The sequence below is a fragment of the Eretmochelys imbricata genome, chromosome 2 (genome assembly GCF_965152235.1).
Source record: "Eretmochelys imbricata isolate rEreImb1 chromosome 2, rEreImb1.hap1, whole genome shotgun sequence".
Classification (NCBI taxonomy): domain Eukaryota; kingdom Metazoa; phylum Chordata; order Testudines; family Cheloniidae; genus Eretmochelys; species Eretmochelys imbricata.
Window position 1 is genome coordinate 106986606 of NC_135573.1, and position 18828 is coordinate 107005433.

Sequence of the window (18828 nt, forward strand, 5' to 3'; positions counted from 1 at the left end):
CAGTGCACCTAACAGGATCAATTATTAAATTGTTCATGCCCTTTGAACCTCATGGGTTATGATCTAAACAAGAATACACCCTGTCACTGATATTCACAGATGTGCAGATGCTGAAACTGTAAGGCTCATTCCCTCGCTTGAAGGGAATCAAAACACCCTGATGACACCTGGTGCACATTAAAACCAGCTTTGATTTCAACATTAGAAATCTAGGGGAATTCCAGGGGGTCATATTTGTCAGGTCACACTTTCCCCTCCAAATGTGGCTTTCCTTTCATATTTTCATTAACACTATCAACCCTAACAAATCTTCTTCTTCTCATTTTTTAGCTCTTCCTGCCATCTGAACCAGCCAGTTCCACCCTAATTGTGTGGAAAACCTGATTAGGAGACATACCTAAATTGTATGATAAAGTAGCAAAACAGACCTGTTAAAGCCAATCACACTGTGACCCTGTGTGACCACCACATGGCTATTCTCCTATGTTGAGAACTGCTTGAGCCCAGAGAACAGCACTTGTGGAAAGTTATCATAAACATTTGGAATGCACCTTCTGCTCTTTCTACATGGTTACTGCAGTGAATGTGGCTTTGGCGTATGAAAAATGAAGACACCAAGTTACTCGAAAACATAAAAACATAGGAATTGCCAAACTGAATCAGACCAGTGGTTCAACTAGTTTGGCATTCTGTCTTCAAGAGTGGCCAGTTCCAGACACTTCAGAAAAAGTGATCATTACCAGAATATCCTGTATTTGTGGCCCTACACATGAAAAACTTTAATTTCAAGGTTTTCAAAGTTCAGGGTCTTGAGTTTCTCTTCTGCAGCTGAAAACATACGACAAGAAACACAAAGTAGAGCACAAGCTTCTTTTCTTACTCTGCTCTAGGCTCTTGCTACTTTGCCGCCTGTAACAAGCAAAACACAAAACCAAGAATACCTTGGCTTGGCAGATCAATAAAAGGCAAACTGTTTTTCAACTATTTTGTTTAAAAATGTACACTGTCCATTTTTTACATCTCCATCTGTATACCAATTCGGGATACTAAAAGGTATCTTACATTTATTTATTTTTAAGGGATTGGGATTTGTCTTCTTTCTTCTAGTCAAAGTTTATGCAGCGATTACTGATGTACCCTACCTGGCCACTATTTTACAACTCACACCCTCCAGTTTAAATGCAAGAAAAATCACTGGGCATTGTACTTTAAAAAAAGAAAGTTTTCTCTTATTTGCTTAGCACACGCCCTTTACTCCTTCAGCTCTGTTTTGCAAAGCAACAGCAGCAGCAGATATAGCAGCCAGTCACAGCAACTAGGGACAGAGGAAAAAGGAAAGGGCTCAACTGCACCTTGAAGGGTGGGACAGATGCATCCTGTCCCAGGAGCACTGGGAGGCAGCGTGCTACAGGCAGGCACAATACCTCCCACAGCTCCTATGGAGGGCTGCTGTTGCGCCACCCTTTCAGGGAGTGCAGCACATGCCCCCCTCCAAGCCCAGTCAATATGGAGAAGGGTGACAAAGCCATGGCTCTGGCCCCACACTGTGATAGCTATCTACCTCGGATCACTAGCAACACTAGTCTGGAACACATCTTGCACTCCAGGGATCCAGTGCCTAAGGGTTCCTTGGATTTTTCTCCTCACTGTACACCTGAACATGTGCCATGCACAATTTGTTCCCATGTTTACCCCTTATATATATTTGGGAAGATGATTATATATTAATATCCCATATAAAATGATAGCAACAGATACAGAGCCAAATTCTTCTCTCATACATACTCTTGTAATTACAGAGGAACTCCACTGACTTCCATGGAACCAAATGAAGTCAATGGAATTACTCCAGATTTACATCAGTGTAACTGAACAAAGTTGGGCTCACAGTCTTCAGCACAACATATTCCAGAGCAGGTAGAATTGGGAAAAGCCAATTGCTCCATTTTGTGAGGGAGAATGTATATTTATTTCATTAAGTTAATTTTTATACAGCTTAGTGTTCATATGTCACAAATTCCAAATCACAAAAATATGTTCATTCTGGATTCTTTTTATTTTGTGACTTAGAAATATTCATTGTCTCTTCATTCCAGTTTACAAAGAGAAGTTTCCAGACGTAGCACTGAGAGCATGTCACTGCTCCACATTCATTCAAGCATCGTTTTAGAAATCTTGGTCTGCTAAATATTTTCTCACACTGGCTGATCAGACCCAGAGCTCGGGGCAGTAATTTACTTTGGTCATTAAAAGGAAAGAACAGAGTGCATTATCAGCTTTAAATAGAAAAGGCTGAATGTAAACTAACACAGCAGCAGTAGTCAGTCTATATTATTCACAATAATTAAAAAAGTCATTCACATCCATTCTGTGGCAGAAATTCTAGTACCCAAAGAATTAAATTCAGAAACTCTTTGATGATTCCAGAAAGCATTACTCACTTTTTACTGTCATTGGTATAACATCATTTGCACAATCTTTTCTCCCAAGTATAATATCTGCTCTTTGTATCTCTCAGACTCTCGGCTTAGTTTGCATATGGCTTTCCTCTGTCTGTGACATTTGCCCTCTGCCCCCTTTATGTATTTTAGGATTTGTTTTCCCCCTCCGCAAAACTTGCTCTTAAGGCAATGGTGCTAGGCAGCTTTTTTTCTTGATGCGTCCACAGCAATGCACTGAAAGAACATTCTTCCACATATGTGAAGAGAAGGATAGTATAATTTGAACTCAAGAGTGTCTGCAAGTTTTATATCATGTATTTCATTTGCTATGTAGGTAAATAGGCCTGTGGTGTATAGATAAAGTAACAGACAGCAGTAGGTGATACACTGCAGTCTGACAGTCACATGATGAAGCCATGAACCCTCATGCACCTGCTCCAACGGTGCATGTAGTCTGAGGGTTTTCCCTGATTGATGTCGGTGTAACTGCTTTGCAGGCTGTGTGGGTGAAGGATGTGGGTTGGCTTTCTGCAGTGTACTGTTCTAAACTTCCATCTGACATTACATAAGGAGAAGAGAGACGGAGACTCTCACATGCCCACCCACACAGACAAACAGACAGATATAAAAATACATGACCTTAAAAGTAGGAAACAAGCAAAAAGGAGGAAGCATCTTTCTAACTAGTGAAGCAAATAAATCATAGATGAAAACACCATGGGCATAAAAACAACGAAGAGCTAACTCCATTCCTGATGGAACATCACTGATGTAAATGGATTTACATTAGGGATGAGGCTGGCCTGTTACCTTTACAAGATTTGTTAGCACCCTCGACAGCTAGTGCTTTGCACAAAATATTATTAATTTAACCCAGCAATTTAATTTGAGTCCATGCTACCACAGAAAACCAGAAAACAACAACAATCCTGAACAACAACAACAAAATGTGTGTTTAAGTTTGGGCTGGTGCAGTGCGGGAGCATCTGGAAACTAGAGATGAGCAAACTTCTAAAGTTTCCAATGGTCTGTTTGGCTAAACATCCAAAAGGAAGCTCTCGAGCTAGTCTGATTTTACAAAAAAACTGGTTCACTCGTATCCCAAAAGGCAGCAGACCACTCAACAGTCCAGTATTATACGTACACCCTCTCTCTTTTAGAAGGCAGGAACATCTTTATGGTCTCCTGTTCAAGGGCTAATGAATGTCACCATGCTCACATGAAACATTTCCAGTAAATTACTCTTAAATATCATGGGAATACTCTGTTTATTATTTTAAAAAGGTGAGCTCCTGGAACTTCAGAAAGAAAGAATTCCTCCTGCATAAGCCTTCTTTCACCTCCAGAAACACCTTCAGTCCTTGGCAACTCATGTGTTGTTCCATCTGCTCCAAATCCAGTTTTGTGAAGGCAAATTATTCGCTACACTTGTTTAAAAGAAAATGATTGTGCTGCCCCAAAATAATATGTATATGTAAGTAAGTCACCTAACTCCCAACTCTATCCATGTTGTACATAGCTACATAGTTACCCAATTGAGTATGGTTCCTTTTAATAAAGTTACAGTACTGGAAGAAACTGAGTCAATACAGCAGCTTGTGGCTGAGGTGAAAGGTGTGAACAAAGGCTGTTCAAAGAAGGCTGTGGATAGATGTCTCCCAGAAACTTTGGAATTCACTCACAGAAATGTGCTGAAACTTTGGTCACGTGTAATTTTGAAAAAAGAGCCTGAGAGAGAGAGATGTGAGCAGAACAGAGATAGATCTGAACGCTCACTCCAGATCCAATCGCACTCCAACTGCACCCACTGTGCCAGAACCACATACAAGAGAGGTACATAGGCACTGCTACTTTCTATCATCCCTGGGCTACAAATCACACAAAGGGAAAGGGAGGCAGCAGTAAGAGTGCTAGGTGCTATGTCCTTATCCTGGGAGCAGGCCCTTTCAAGGAAGTCAGGGACTAGCCTACCTGTGACTGGCTCCGCCAAGGAGAACGAGACAACCCAGAGCCAACTGTGAAGAGTTAATTACCTAGGTGGCCGGGTGGGAGTTAATTAGTTAAGGAACACCTGGGCCTTATAAAGGGTTATGAGGGCTCAGAGAGGAAGCCCCAGAACACAGGGAGGAATCTCCTAAGGAGAGGGACATCTGGTTAGAGAGCTCACCAGAAAAGGGGACCTCTGAAATGAGCGAGCAACAATTTTTACCCAAGCTCCCCACATCTTCAGCACAGTTCTGTGTACAAACTATACAATCTGGTCCTAAATAATAATAATAATGATAATAATAATAATAATAATAATAATAATAATGCGTGTATAATAGACTCTCCAAGGTATATTAAAGCACTATGGAAACCTTGTGTATGGAATTATAAGATTTTTGTAATTTTTCTTAATTTGGGGAATTTTCTTGGAACTACAGCTAGAGATATAGATCAAGATTTGATAAAGTGACCAGTAATTTTGGCTGTCCCACATGAGACAGTTCAAAGGGACCTGATCATCAGAGGATAGTTGCTCAGCATTTTTGAAATGCAAGTTGGTGTAGCAAGTTGGGCACCCAACAACGTGTGGCATTCACAGTCTTTGGTTTTTTGTTTTTTGTTTTGTTTTGTTTTTTTAATCTTTGCCACATGAAGTATTTGCTGTGTAGAGACTTAAAATCCTGAACCACATTTACCCACACTAATACACCTGGAAGAAACAGAATTATTTAACTTTCACTTGCATCAGCAGTCTGCCAGTAAATATTTGGCAAGGGTTATGAAGCAGGTTATTGTAGATGCAATTCTGAAGCTAAGAAATGTAACTCTTTCCATCTATTTTTCCTCACGCTGACTTCAGTGAGGCATAAAACATACTGATCTTTAGATGTGGATGTTACACTACATCCAAACCCACAAGTCTTGTTTTGCAAAGTATGACAGAACTTCAACTTTTGTTTGTTGATTGTTAGTGGGAAACCACTATACTTAATTCCTGGTGAAATACCTTGTCCTCAAAAGACCACTGCTCGAAAACATTATGTGCCATGATCTATCCACAAAGGAATTAACATAGCACGATATGAACGCTACATACATCTGGGAGAAGATATATGAAAGGTAACAATGATTTTAAATGTCAGCAGCAAAGCCAAGGATTCTAAAACTTCAAACCAGAGGCTGAATCTGGACTGAACTTTCCTGGGTGAAGTAATAAAAATAATTGGCTTTGCATGCCTCATATTATCCATGATCTTGAATCCATCTCTGTTGAATAATGATCAGCATTGGTGTGAAATGCCCATGAATAGATAGGTGAAAGAGAAAACGGAAGTGAAGTTCAATGTTAGAGAAAATAATAATAATAGTAACAACTTTTTAACAACTATGATAATATTTAGCTATCATAGCATTTTGCATCTGTAGATCTCAAAGAGCTTTAAACAGCAGAGATTAAGTACCATCTCAATTTAACAGACGGGAAAACTGAGAAATAGTGAGATAAAGGGACTTGTCAAAGGTCATATAGCAGGTTATTGGCAAAGCTGTAAATATGACCCAGGGTTCTTAACTGTAACTGCATTGTCCTAGCTGCTAGACCACAGAGAGCAAAAAAATAGCTTATTAGTATATTAGTTAAAAACAATCACCCCTATATTTCCATCCATTTGGGTCTTCCTGATTAATCCAATAACTACTACTAGCAATGTACAGATTTGAGCAACAGAAATTCAATGTTGCATTGCCTCTCATCTTGCCTTTGAAAGGACACTTGTACTTTTCTGTGGCTTTGTCCTGCTTCCTGCAACATCAGACCCCAGGGTGCAAAAAAGTCCCAAATTAAAATTTGTGCCAGGTAAATCATATTTTTTTACCTGGCACTGTAAATGTATCATCAGACAAGATAGGAATGAATGATGTTCACCCACTTGAAAAATTAAAATGCTGACTTATTTTTTTCATGGGCTGGTATCCCCAAAGGTGACTAATAGAAACCCACTGCGGCAGTTACTAGCTATTGTCAAAGTGCATAAATATTGATTTGGTGCATCAAAAGCCTCAACAACCATGAAGCTGGACTAGGATCAGTCCCACTTGCAAGAATTTGATCCATCTGCTGAGCACCTTAGCCTTCTTGGAAACAAGAAACAAGAGAGACAACATACTCACTACTAGTCCAACACCTAGTCTGCTAAACACATAAGAACATTTGGCTTTGATACTTGTCCCATATGAAATAACCAAATGCTGCAATAGCAGCAGAAGATGCAACTGAAAGCGCTCAAAAGGAATGCATGCTAAACAATGCTATAAATTGCACGCCTGTGTAGAATCTCATAATAAAAAGGTCTGTAGTTTGGAATTCTAATCAAAGGGTTTGGAAAACAGGCAAGCCCTTGGGCCCCATTGCCTTTGTGACTGATGAACTGTCACTGCTGGAATAAAGCAAAAGGGTGGACGCTCCGTTTATTCTTCTACTAAATGGGGATGATGTTTACCTAACTCACAGGGGGGTTGTGAGCTTAATTAATATTTGTAAAGCACATTGACTACCGACAGTAGTCATGAACTATTGCTGTAGGATGTGGTGATATTTCAATTATGCACCACACACAGATACAGGCTGCTTCAGACTAGGAGATGGTAACCAACTATTCAGATACTCCACTCTAATGATCGGTTTCAGACCAACAGATCCAGACACCCTCATTTTTCCAGTGAATGCAAAATGTGAATCTGTGAATCAGCAGTTATTTCAAAATGTAATAGTCAGCCAGCATCCAGCCACACTCCAGTTCACCTCCCCACTCAGTCTTGCAAGGTTCTGACCAAGCCAGAAATTTCACCACTGAAATAGCAAACCTAAATAATGAAGGGGGAGAGGGGCATCTGAGTAGATATTAGATCTCAACCATAATTTTTTTTCCTTTTTAAAACCTCTCCCCACTTCCACTCAGATTGACTTTAATATCTTTGAAATATCAAAGCAGACAGGATCTCTGAAACATGTGAGGGGAGACACTCGGTAACTTCCATGTTATTTTTTTCTTTATTTTTCATGTACAATGTGATTCTTTTTAACAAAGGTGATACCCAGAGCAGGGGAGAAGCCAGGTAAGAGTGGGTGCCTTGAAATTAAAATCCCTGACAGGACACAACACTACAATTAAGTAAGTTAACAAACACAACTGCATTTAGAGAAGCAATAAGAAAACGTATCTTATCCTTGAGTGAGAGGAACATCAGAGAGGTTAAAGTAAAAACCACAAACTAACACTTTCCTGCTAAGGAAAAGTCTTTGCAACTCATCAGCCTTGCCTGCACGCTTACTAGCCTCCTATTTGTTCAGCTTTCCCCCTCCTTGCAGTCATTGTAATATTTATACTATTTGGTCAGAATAAACCCCTGCATGGCATTTTGAGTGCAAGATCAGTCCATGAACCAGACTCTCTGTAGAGGGGTGCCAAGATTATTTGCTTTCCCATTACCTTTTAACCTTCACAATACGAATGCTCCCCCAGATCTCTCTTTTCCCCATTCTGTTGGTTTTAAGGAAGAATGAAGGGAAACACACTCATACCCTCGCTCATGTCCCTTTGGGTCAGCCTTGATAGTCATGTTTTGACTCAACAGCTTTCAGGGAGAAAAAAAAGCAGCACTGACAAGAAATTTGTGACTTCCTAGCCAGGTTGTTTTGGAAGGAAATGTGCTCTGCCCTTTCGGGAAGGGGAAATTGCTTTGTAAGTCTAGACCGAGCCCTTCCCCTTCCATGTCTATTTCAATTCATTGAAGACAAAAAACAAAAGGAAGGTGGAGAACTGAAAGGACCATTGAGCAGAGTTTCCAAGCTCAAAACAGAATTATATGAGGGTTTAAAGAGTGCTTTGGCAGCCCAAACACTGATGAAGCATCAACCAGGGAGAGGGGAGGAGAGACAGGGAGAATGAAAAGACTATGAAATTAGAATGGAATCTAGGACAGGGATTGTGGTAGCATCTGCTATAGTCAAAGTGGAAAAGGAGAGAGGTAAAAAGGCAGAACAGGTGGCAGGCAGGCAGGCAGTCTGGCTATAATATCAGACTTGTTTGCCTTTACAACACTACAAAGAACACAACACCAGAAGTGAATGTCTAGAACTGCGCAGGTCATGGAGAAAATGTAAACAAGGTACCAGCAAATTCAGTGCGTTTTGAAGGCAATATTACTGATGAATACCCAACAGCTAAAGATGTGGTAAAGAATAAAGACATGATGACACCAAGCAGCTGTCAGATAGGATCAGAACAGCAGGAAACTTGAAACAATTAATCAGGTGAAATTAGATGCATTTTAAGAGAAGCCCAGAGGGGCCAGATGAGTTAAGATGTGGGAGAGACCACAGAGAGCATCTTGACAGTTGCACTGAGGCCCAGAAAGAATTAAAACAAGGGCCCAAAAGGAGTGGCCTGAGACAGTAGCACAACTGGTGACTAAAAATGCAGCACAGGTTGAAAGTGTGTTCCAATGCAAGAAGCAAGCTTGGAGCAGCAGCAAAGATAAAAGTGTGAGGGAAAAGCAGGAAATCTAGAGGAGCCTAGTGGAGAGCAGACAGCGAACTGATGTGGCCCCAAGAGATTTAAAGCGAGGTTTAGGATAATGTCAGAAGAATTTGAGTCAAAGCAGGGAGGGAAGCATATTGACAGCAGTTTTTGACCCAATTGAGAGACAGGGAGAGTGACCATTTAAATTGAACTAATTTGTAGAGAGTCATTGACCCTCACAAACTCCTGTTTTATTTACTGTTTATTTTTATGTTTAGGCGGAAAACATGGTTTTCTGTGTTTTGCTTTTATTTTAATTTTTTATTGGGGGGTTTTTGGGTGTGTGGAGGAGGTGAATGGAGTACAAAGTTTGACTCTTGTGAAGATCTTGATCATTTTCATATTTAATACTTTGAGTTTACTTTATGGACATAGAGGTAGCTGGCACTGTGATATTTTTCATATGGGAAAACAAATGTGGGCCTAGAAAGCAGCAGTGCTGTGAGCTGAACACATCCGATGACTCAGGGTCAAAGTTCAACCAGAGCCCTAAGTCTAAGAGAGGTTTTTTTCTTACTGGGAAGCAAACTAATATACATGATTGGACTCTCACATTTCTGGTCTCTCCATTAATAACAAATAAAAACAAACAAACCAGTAATGATCTTGCAAAACCCTTAGCCTTGTGCTTTTAGCCAATAGCACATTTCTTAGTTGTGTGTACGAGTGAGAGAGAGAAAATCTGGCAGCACATCATTTAAGAATTCATAGGGAGAACTGTTGCAAATGCCAGCTAATATAGCATATTTCTTATCCTGAGGTTGCACTGGGCTACAGCCCAGTTTCCTTAAGTCCCAAATTAAGAAAGAAAAACAAAACAAAACATTTTTTTCTTGACTAAGTGCCAAAAATGATATTTTCCCTCCTTACGCAAATTTCTCTGGACTAGAGATGGAATTGATACCTCTGAGTCATCATCTTCTTTCCCTGAATCAGAACATCATGCAGATGATGTAGTGTTTTCAGCACTGACACTTTAAGTGGCCTGGCTCTCTTCCCTTCTAAATCACAGAGTCAGGTTCGGGAGGTCAGTTTTATAAACAAGGTTAGCAAATTGCTATTAAGTTGGTCAATTCCAGTAATCAGCATCAAGGTAATGACAGTCACTCACTCACATTTCCCTTCAACAGACCAGAAATTGTTGATCAGCTAAATCCGTCCCAAGAAGTGTTTGATTCAGCACAAGTAAATGCAATTAGGTCGCAGTTATTTTTTTCTTAAAGCTGGAAACTACACCTGCATATATAAAATCATTTAAACTAGACACACCCCTCTAGCTTTAACATTTGGAGACACCTCTAAGCCTATTACAGGTTTTAAGGAATATATTTGGAAAGTAAATAATGCATGCGCTAACTTTCTTGTTAGTCAGACTGGCAAGATAATGAATTCTATCTATCAGGTGCTACCTGTCAATTATAGCCCTCATGTTGTTTACCGCATACCTGTGATTTACCGTAGGAAAAATATTGATTTCCCTAATGATCATACAAAATTCTGCTGAATTTCATATAACATTACTGTGGGGACTAGTAAATCAAAACACATAAAAGTAGCCTTCTTGCTTATCTTAGCCATCCGCAAAGTTTCATACAGCAAAAAATTATTTGATGTCATGTCAAATGGCAAATATGCTTCCCTGAAGCAGCCAGCTATTTAAATATGTACACTGTACTACCCTAATACATAACACCTAATTAAGCAATTTGGGAACTCCAACTGGCAGGCACAACACTGGCATACTGTACTTACAGAGCAGAGTATGGAAAAGAGCTAAAAATGAAGATGTGGCATGCTGCTTGCTGCTCTTGGTATTTCTAGGTTGCCCATCACAGTGTAACTAATGCTGCTGCTTCAGAGACCAATGATGGTATCGTAATGCCAGCTTGCGGATAGAGGCCCTTTACCATGTTCGATAGCAGAATGAAGACATCACCTATAAAAAAAATTAAAAGCAATGGTTATTTAACACCCCTAGACACACTGCTTTCTTCTATACTGTGGTTTGTCTCCACCCCACTCCCTCAAAGTCTCAGACAACAGACTGCTGGAGCAGTAAACACTTCAGTTTCATCCCAGTCAGCATCAGGTGGCACTTTTCTCAGCCATTTGAAGGACATTTACTCAAGGAGGGAAGCAGACAGAAAATGGCTAACTTGCTTTATCAAAATGAGTCTATTTCCACAGGCACTTTAACTACAGGGGATGGGGGGAAAGCAGTTTTTCTGCCCCGTGTTCACTCAGCATGAGACAGTAAAAGGCAGTGAAGATGAGTCATCTCTATGCGGAAACTGAAGGACTACTGGATACAAAGCAGAAAAGATTTAAAAAAGAAAGCCTGTGTAAAACACTAAGGGATCCTGGCGACAAACTGTGAAAATGGAGCTTGAATCCTTTCCTTAGATGACACTGTTCCACGTTAGCGGTTTTAAAATATATATCTATATATCAGGTTAAAATGTTTTCATTTTTAGCTTTTACCTATTTATATAATATGCCAAAAGCAGAAAATAGATGTGACAGCATATCAAGACTTATATCTGTTGCTGCTGTACATGGGAATTATCATAAGTAATTATTTAAATAGTTTCATTATGTATTATGCATAACTTATTTCCCCCCTCCCCCCATACACAACTTTAACTAACTATATCATGGGTCCAAAAATAGTTCTGCACTATTGACTGGATTAAAACAGGCAAAAGATCACTGTGCATACTCTACTTAGAAATGAGATCAAAGAACCTAATTCCCTACTGCCAACACGCACACTTTGATAACATTCAGGCGACATTTTTTAAATTTATAAAAACAGGAGCTATTTATATTCTATACATGAGCACGGAATATAACCTTGCACACTGCAAGCTTTTACAGCTCACACACATTCTGATGTCACTAGCAAAATATTTGGAGAGATAGCTGCTAAGTTTTGATCTAGATTCAATCTTCTTTAAAGCTCAGCATGTGTTCAGATGTAGGTGTCTGAGCTGGATCATTAAACTTTGGCTAGTGGCCAAGTTCAGATCTGGGTCCGAACTTCTGCAAAGTTCAGGTGTTTTTGTTTCACTCTCATCTCTAACATAAGTAAATAAGAGTGAGACTAAAACACTCAGTACTTACTCAGCTCTTTACAAACATTAACTAATTAATAACATTTATAGAAAATAATGTTAAATTATTTAGGACTTGAGTCTGCACTTATTGTAGTCAACTGGAGTTTTGCACTGACTTCAGTGGGAGCAAGAGAAGACCAACAGTCTATCATTATAGAAGAGAAGATGCATGAGCTATGATTATTTTATACATTGTTACAGAAAATGTCATGTTCAGCACTCACGGCAAGGTGCTTAGCCCCCAGCATGCAAGCTGTATAGTGGTTCTGTGGATCACTGAACGAGTAGATATTTAAATATTTGTTGCTTTTCTTTTAATTCGGGTTCTCGTGCGATTAAAAAAATTATCGTGATTAATCGCGCAATTTAAAAAATGTATCCTGATTAACCATACGATTAATCATGCTGTTAAATAATCGAATACCATTTGTTTAAATATTTGTAGATGTTTTCTACATTTTCAAATATATTGATTTCAGTTACAACACAGAACACAAAGTGTACAGTGCTCACTTTATTTTTATTTTATTACAAACATTTACACTGTAAAAAACAAAAGAAATAGTATTTTTCAATTCACCTAATACAAGTACTATATTGCAGTCTCTTTATCATGAAAGTTGAACTTACAAATGTAGAATTATGTACAAAAAAAATAACTGCATTCAAAAACAAAACAATATCAAACTTTAGAGCCTACAAGTCCATTCAGTCTTACTTCTTGTTCAGCCAGTCGCTCAGACAAACAAGTTTGTTTACATTTGCAGGAGATAATGCTGCCCACTTCCTGTTTACAATGTCACCGGAAAGTGAGAAGAGGCATTCACATGGCACTGTTGTAGCCAGCGTTGCAAGGTATTTGTGTGCCAGATGCGCTGAAGATTCATATGTCCCTTCATGCTTCAACCACCATTCCAGAGGACATGCGTCCATGCTGATAACGGGTTCTGCTTGATAATGATCCAAAGCAGAATGGACCAATGCATGTTCATTTTCATAATCTGAGTCAGATGCCACCAACAGAAGGTTGATTTTCTTTTTTGGTGGTTTGGGTTCTGTAGTTTCCGCATCTGCGTGTTGCTCTTTTAAGACTTCTGAAAGCAATTCCCACCTCGTCCCTCTCAGATTTTGGAAGGCACTTCAGATTCTTACACCTTGGGTGGAGTGCTGTAGCTATCTTTAGAAATCTCACATTGGTATCTTCTTTGCGTTTTGTCAAATCTACAGTGAGAGTATTCTGAAAATGAATAAGTCATCGTCCGAGACTGCTATAACATGAAATATATAGCAGAATGTGAGTAAAACAGAGAAGGAGACATACAATTCTCCCCCAAGAAGTTCGGTCACAAATTATTTAACACATTTTTTTTTAATGAGTGTCATCAGCACTGAAGCATGTCCTCTGGAATGGTGGCCAAATCATGAAGGGGCATATGAATGTTTAGCATATCTGGCACGTAAATACCTTGCAATGCTGGCTATGAAAGTGCCATGTGAATGCCTGTTCTCACTTTCAGGTGACATTGTAAGTAAGAAGCGGGCAGCATATCTCCCATGAATGTAAACAAACTTGCTTATCTTAGTGATTGGCTGAACAAGAAGTAGGATTGAGTGGACTTGTAGGAGCTAAAGTTTTACATTGTTTTGTTTTTGAGTGCAGTTATGTAACCAAAAAAAATCTACATTTGTAAGTTACACTTTCACTATAAAGAGATTGCACTACAGTACTTGTATGAGGTGAACTGTAAAATACCATTTCTTTTGTCTATCATTTTTGCTGTGCAAATATTTGTACACTTTGTATTCTGTGTTGTCATTGAAATCAATATATTTGAAAATGTAGAAAACATCCAAAAATATTCAGTAAATTTCAATTGACATTCTATTGTTTAACAGTGTGATTAAAACTTTGATTAATCACAATTAACTTTTTTAACCACGATTCATTTTTTTGAGTTAATCACATGAGTTTTATCGGTAGAATAGATAGAGACATTTGTATGTGTTAATTGATATTATACATTAGGAAATAAGGGCACAGAAATTACATATGTTCTCGAATAAAAATGTTAAAATTAAAATTCAGCCTTTGATTCTTTAAAATACCAACTCTTTGTTTATATTGTCACAAAAAGCAATCAATAAAACACAGCCTTGTACAGTTATGTCTATTAAGGCAGTGGCTCTCAAAGCCGGTCCGCCGCTTGTTCAAGGAAAGCCCCTGGTGGGCCGGACCGGTTTGTTTACCTGCCGTGTCCACAGGTTTTGCCGATCGTGGCTCCCACTGGCCGTGGTTCGCCGCTCCAAGCCAATGGGGGCTGCGGGAAGTGTGGCCAGCACATCCCTTGGCCCGTGCCGCTTCCCGCAGCCCCCGTTGGCCTGGAGCGGCGAACCGCGGCCAGTGGGAGCCACAATCGGCCAAACCTGCGAACGTGGCAGGTAAACAAACCATTCCAGCCCTCCAGGGGCTTTCTCTGAACAAGCGGCGGACCGGTTTTGAGAACCACTGTATTAAGGTATATCTACACTGTAATTAAAAACCTGTGGCTGGCCTGCACCAGCTGACTCAGGCTCACAGGGCTTGGGCGGCGGGGCTGTTTAACTGCAGTGTAGACATTCAGGATCAGGCTGGAGCTTGGGTTTCAGAGTAACAGCCGTGTTAGTCTGTATTCGCAAAAAGAAATGAAATGAAATGAAATATTTGTTAATAAAGTAAAAAGAAAAGGAGTACTTGTGGCACCTTAGAGACTAACCAATTTATTTGAGCATAAGCTTTCGTGAGCTACAGCTCACTTCATCGGATGCATACTGTATTATTATGCTCAAATAAATTGGTTAGTCTCTAAGGTGCCACAAGTACTCCTTTTCTTTTTACTTTATTAACAAATATTTCATTTCATTTCAAATACACTGATGTCAACAATACAAACCCAAATCTGAACGAGCCACTAGGGTTTCTTTGAGGAACCCAGTGCTGATGATGCTTGAGACCTTGAGTTTAGAAGACTTTACAGAATGCCCCACAATTATATGGGACATTACTTTGTTTGGTAAGTTATGTTTTTACACAAGAGGGATTGGTTCAACTCTTCCTGCATTGATTGAACAGCAGTTGTATTTGAGACTCAAGCAAAAAGGATAACATACAATAAATAGTCAACACAAAAAGTTCCTGTTTCTCCTGGGAAACTCTACAAGTTTAATGGAATTCCAGGTTACACTCAGCTTGGAAAGTGGCATGGGTCTGTATTTCAGGAAAAGCAACTTCTCTGAAAGCTTCTAAAGAACTTTAATACTTCAATGTCCTTATTCAGCAAAGCACTTACATTCATGCTTATCTTCAAGCACACTAGTAGTAATCCCTTCTCTACTGTGCAAAGAATTTAAGCAAGTGCTTAACTTTAAACACATGCTTAAGTTATTTTGCTGAATCAGAGTTTTAAAGAGGTAGGTAAAGGGGCCTCTGAAAGAACAAATATCTAGGAGTCAGCCAAAATTGTTTGTTGACTGCAAAAATCTGAGTTCATAATAGGCCATGCCTGCTGGTGACCAGCTCTGATAAGGTACAGCAGTCAGCTGCTTTTTTGGTACAGTACAATGTACTATTCACAGTACCCTTCTCTTATTCATTGGGAAAAAACAAATCCTGCAATTCAGGTTGCTGCCTTCTCTTAATGTATTAGTTTATATATATCTGGCTATTAAGCAAAACAAATTTTAAAAAACCTTCATTTTAGAGTCATCTATAACCTTATACTAAAATGATTTACTTAAGAGAGAAGGTTTATGGCGGAAGAATATATGAGGCAATAAATGTCTTACAGCTCGTTAAACACGGAAGCAAAGCTGAGGCCTTTGATAATTGTAAAAGCAGTTTCCAGGGATGATATTCTAACGTCCTCTTTATTCTAACATTCTCATAACACAACAGGATTAGAAAAATATAGACATCCTCATTGTTTCCTTCTTGTTGTTTCACCTTTTGGAGTTGCATGGATTCCATTTGGAACCATCATTTCCTTATGACTTTCTGCTAATGCGGATATGGACAATTTGTGGCTTGGATAAGTAAGTAACCGAGCAAGGCTAGGTTTTAAAAGTGCAGATTTGTTTGATGTCAAGTGAGTAAATAATTGAGCAAAAGAGTGTCCTGAGTGGAAAAACTTGTGATGTGATTGGAGACTAAATTTCCCAGAATAGGAGCCTAAATATTTCCTGCAACATATGTCCTTTGAAAAGTTAACAGATCAGTTTCAGACATGATGCAAGTGTGTGCAAATCATCTTACTTCAAAGAAGTTGCAGCCATGTACACTGGATATGAACTTAGTAGTAAATATTCAATTACCCAATTTCATGCATGTAAACGTAACGCTGTTGGCAATAAGATGCCTACTGAGGAAAAAAATTGGTCTGGTAAGTCCAATAAGTACTTCACAGTGCACTTTCTGAAGAGAGTGATAGATTCTTCTAGGCTGTGATTGGGTGAAATTCTTCTCTTGTCATACAATGCTGGATTATAGCCATTTAGATAAAATGAAGGAATGTAGCATATAGGTTGAAAATACTGCAAGAATATACTCTCTTGGGTTATTTCACAGAATCTCCAATTTAAAATAAAGTACCCACAAAGTGAAAAGCAATGACATATAGGAAATCATAGTTGACATGAGACATCAAAACGCTAAGATGACAGAGTTTGTATTTTGTCTTTTTGGAGAAAGGGTTAGTTTTTAAGTAAGTAGTGGACATTTAGCATCCTGGGGACATTCATCATCACATTATAACTATTTGGAGGCAGCTAAAATTTGGGACTGAAACCCGTTGTTAGCATCACTTTAGTCCAATTTTTAAATCACATTCCCTGTTCTGCTACTGTGTTTAGCACCATATTACGTTTTAGAGAAATCATGTGGCTTTCTGGATTCTTTGACCATTGTGCATTGTCCCATAAATTATATTTAAGAATGTAAAGAGGTCCTGCATTTTTGTTACCACATTTAGATTTCTACTTTCTGAGTCAAACTAATTTTTGGAGCCTGAACTTAAACCAAGTCTGAATGCTTGTTGTTTTCTCACTCCACAACCAATATCCCAATTGGAACATTAATAATGACTCTTCTCCCATAAATCTCAGCTATTCCCTTCCCATTTACTTGCGTTTCTGTGAACAAATTGTTGCTTCAAAGCAAAAAGCTGCATCCTGCATAGCTAATCAGCATAACCTCTGTCCTTTAAACCTACACCTCCCACCAAAAAAAAAAAATATAGTCTTCACAATACTCCTACACAATGACTGCAATTATTTAACCACAGAAGATTTTTCTTCTTCCTTTTTTTTAAAGTTATTGAGGGAAGGTCTATGTTTTCACACACATTTTCAACTAGTACTAAGTAAATTATTGCTTTTAAAAAAGAACTGCAAAGGTACAAAATATTTAGGGCTTGGAAAAAGTGAAAACAGATCAGGCAATGTGAAAGTAGTTCATTATGAAGTGATACTGGTTGCTCCGGAGTTTATGTTGAAACTAGCTCTACATTACAATTTTCAACACTCCCTGCAACTTTCTAAAAACTGTGCATGCTACATCTCATTCTCATCAACCACAATTTTTCTACCACATTTGGAAGTGGCTGGCTCTTCTCTTCCTCTCCACCTTTTAAAGGGGTCTCTTCCCTCCCCCGCTTCCCATCATGAGAAAGGTGTGTTAATAGTGGAAGACTTTTTTCTCCCTTGATTGCAAGGAACTGGCCACACAGACACTGTCTGCTTTATTCATTTTTACAGACTAGTTTCTTTCATGAGGAATCCAGGGGCTTAAGTTCTGACTCTGAACACATGTCCATCTAAGTGCATGGGAATATGTCCCCATAAGTCACAAACATATGGTTCTAATGATACTAGAAAGCAGAACTGGCCATAGCATTTTAGAATGGGCTTGCAAAACAATTTTCTTTCCTCCCCCACTCATTCTTTTATTATAGTGTTGACAACTCTAAATTTTAATGCAAATCTCATTATTTTTGATTAACTTGAAGCCTCAGCTCCTGGAGACAAATGCTTATGTAAGAATTTCATGATTTTTAAGCCAGTCTCGTGATTGTTTGACCATTTGAGGTTGGCAATACCATAATATTATTTGTATTGTCCTAATTTATTCCTGTCCAGCATGATCATACCATTTTGATGCAGAGGGATGACCAAGGATTTGGGGGAGGACTAGTGAGAAGATTGTTTGAGATACACCCTAAATTTAACCCACTCATTTTACATAATGTGTATGGGGAGATCTCTTTATGCGTACCTAGTCTCCTACTGCCGAAGAACGCTGCTGCTTGTTTCTACTTCTGCTGGTCTCTATTTGTTGACATTTTCACAGCTACTGTGCCTTTCCGAGGAATAGGGCTAGTTTTTTTTATTATTATTATTGTAAATGAAAGCAGAGATTCTCCTTTACATTTTCAAGGGCTGTACAGACCCTTATGACAGCTCTCTTGCAGTAACACTTTAAAGATACAACAAAAGACTAGGAAATAAAACGGGGTTTTATTTTAAAAGATGGAATTAAAAAGAGTAAAATGTTGGGCTGAAAACATCCAGATAGTGACTATTTAATCTTTATAAGCCTATGGCTTCTTTCCAGAACCTGTACACAAAGTAAATTGATATCACAGAAAGAAAAATATCCAGCAACAAATTAAG

At 38.9% G+C, this 18828-nt stretch overlaps 1 long non-coding RNA gene across 2 annotated transcripts in view; it reads right to left on the reverse strand.

Moving 5' to 3' along the window:
* Positions 1-18828, reverse strand: part of LOC144260466 (uncharacterized) — a 237395-nt gene that overhangs the window by 198436 nt on the left and 20131 nt on the right. For both annotated transcript variants that reach the window (XR_013345022.1, XR_013345023.1), the window contains exon 2: positions 10763-10946. This is a non-coding gene — a long non-coding RNA (uncharacterized LOC144260466). The remainder of the gene's footprint in view (positions 1-10762; positions 10947-18828) is intronic.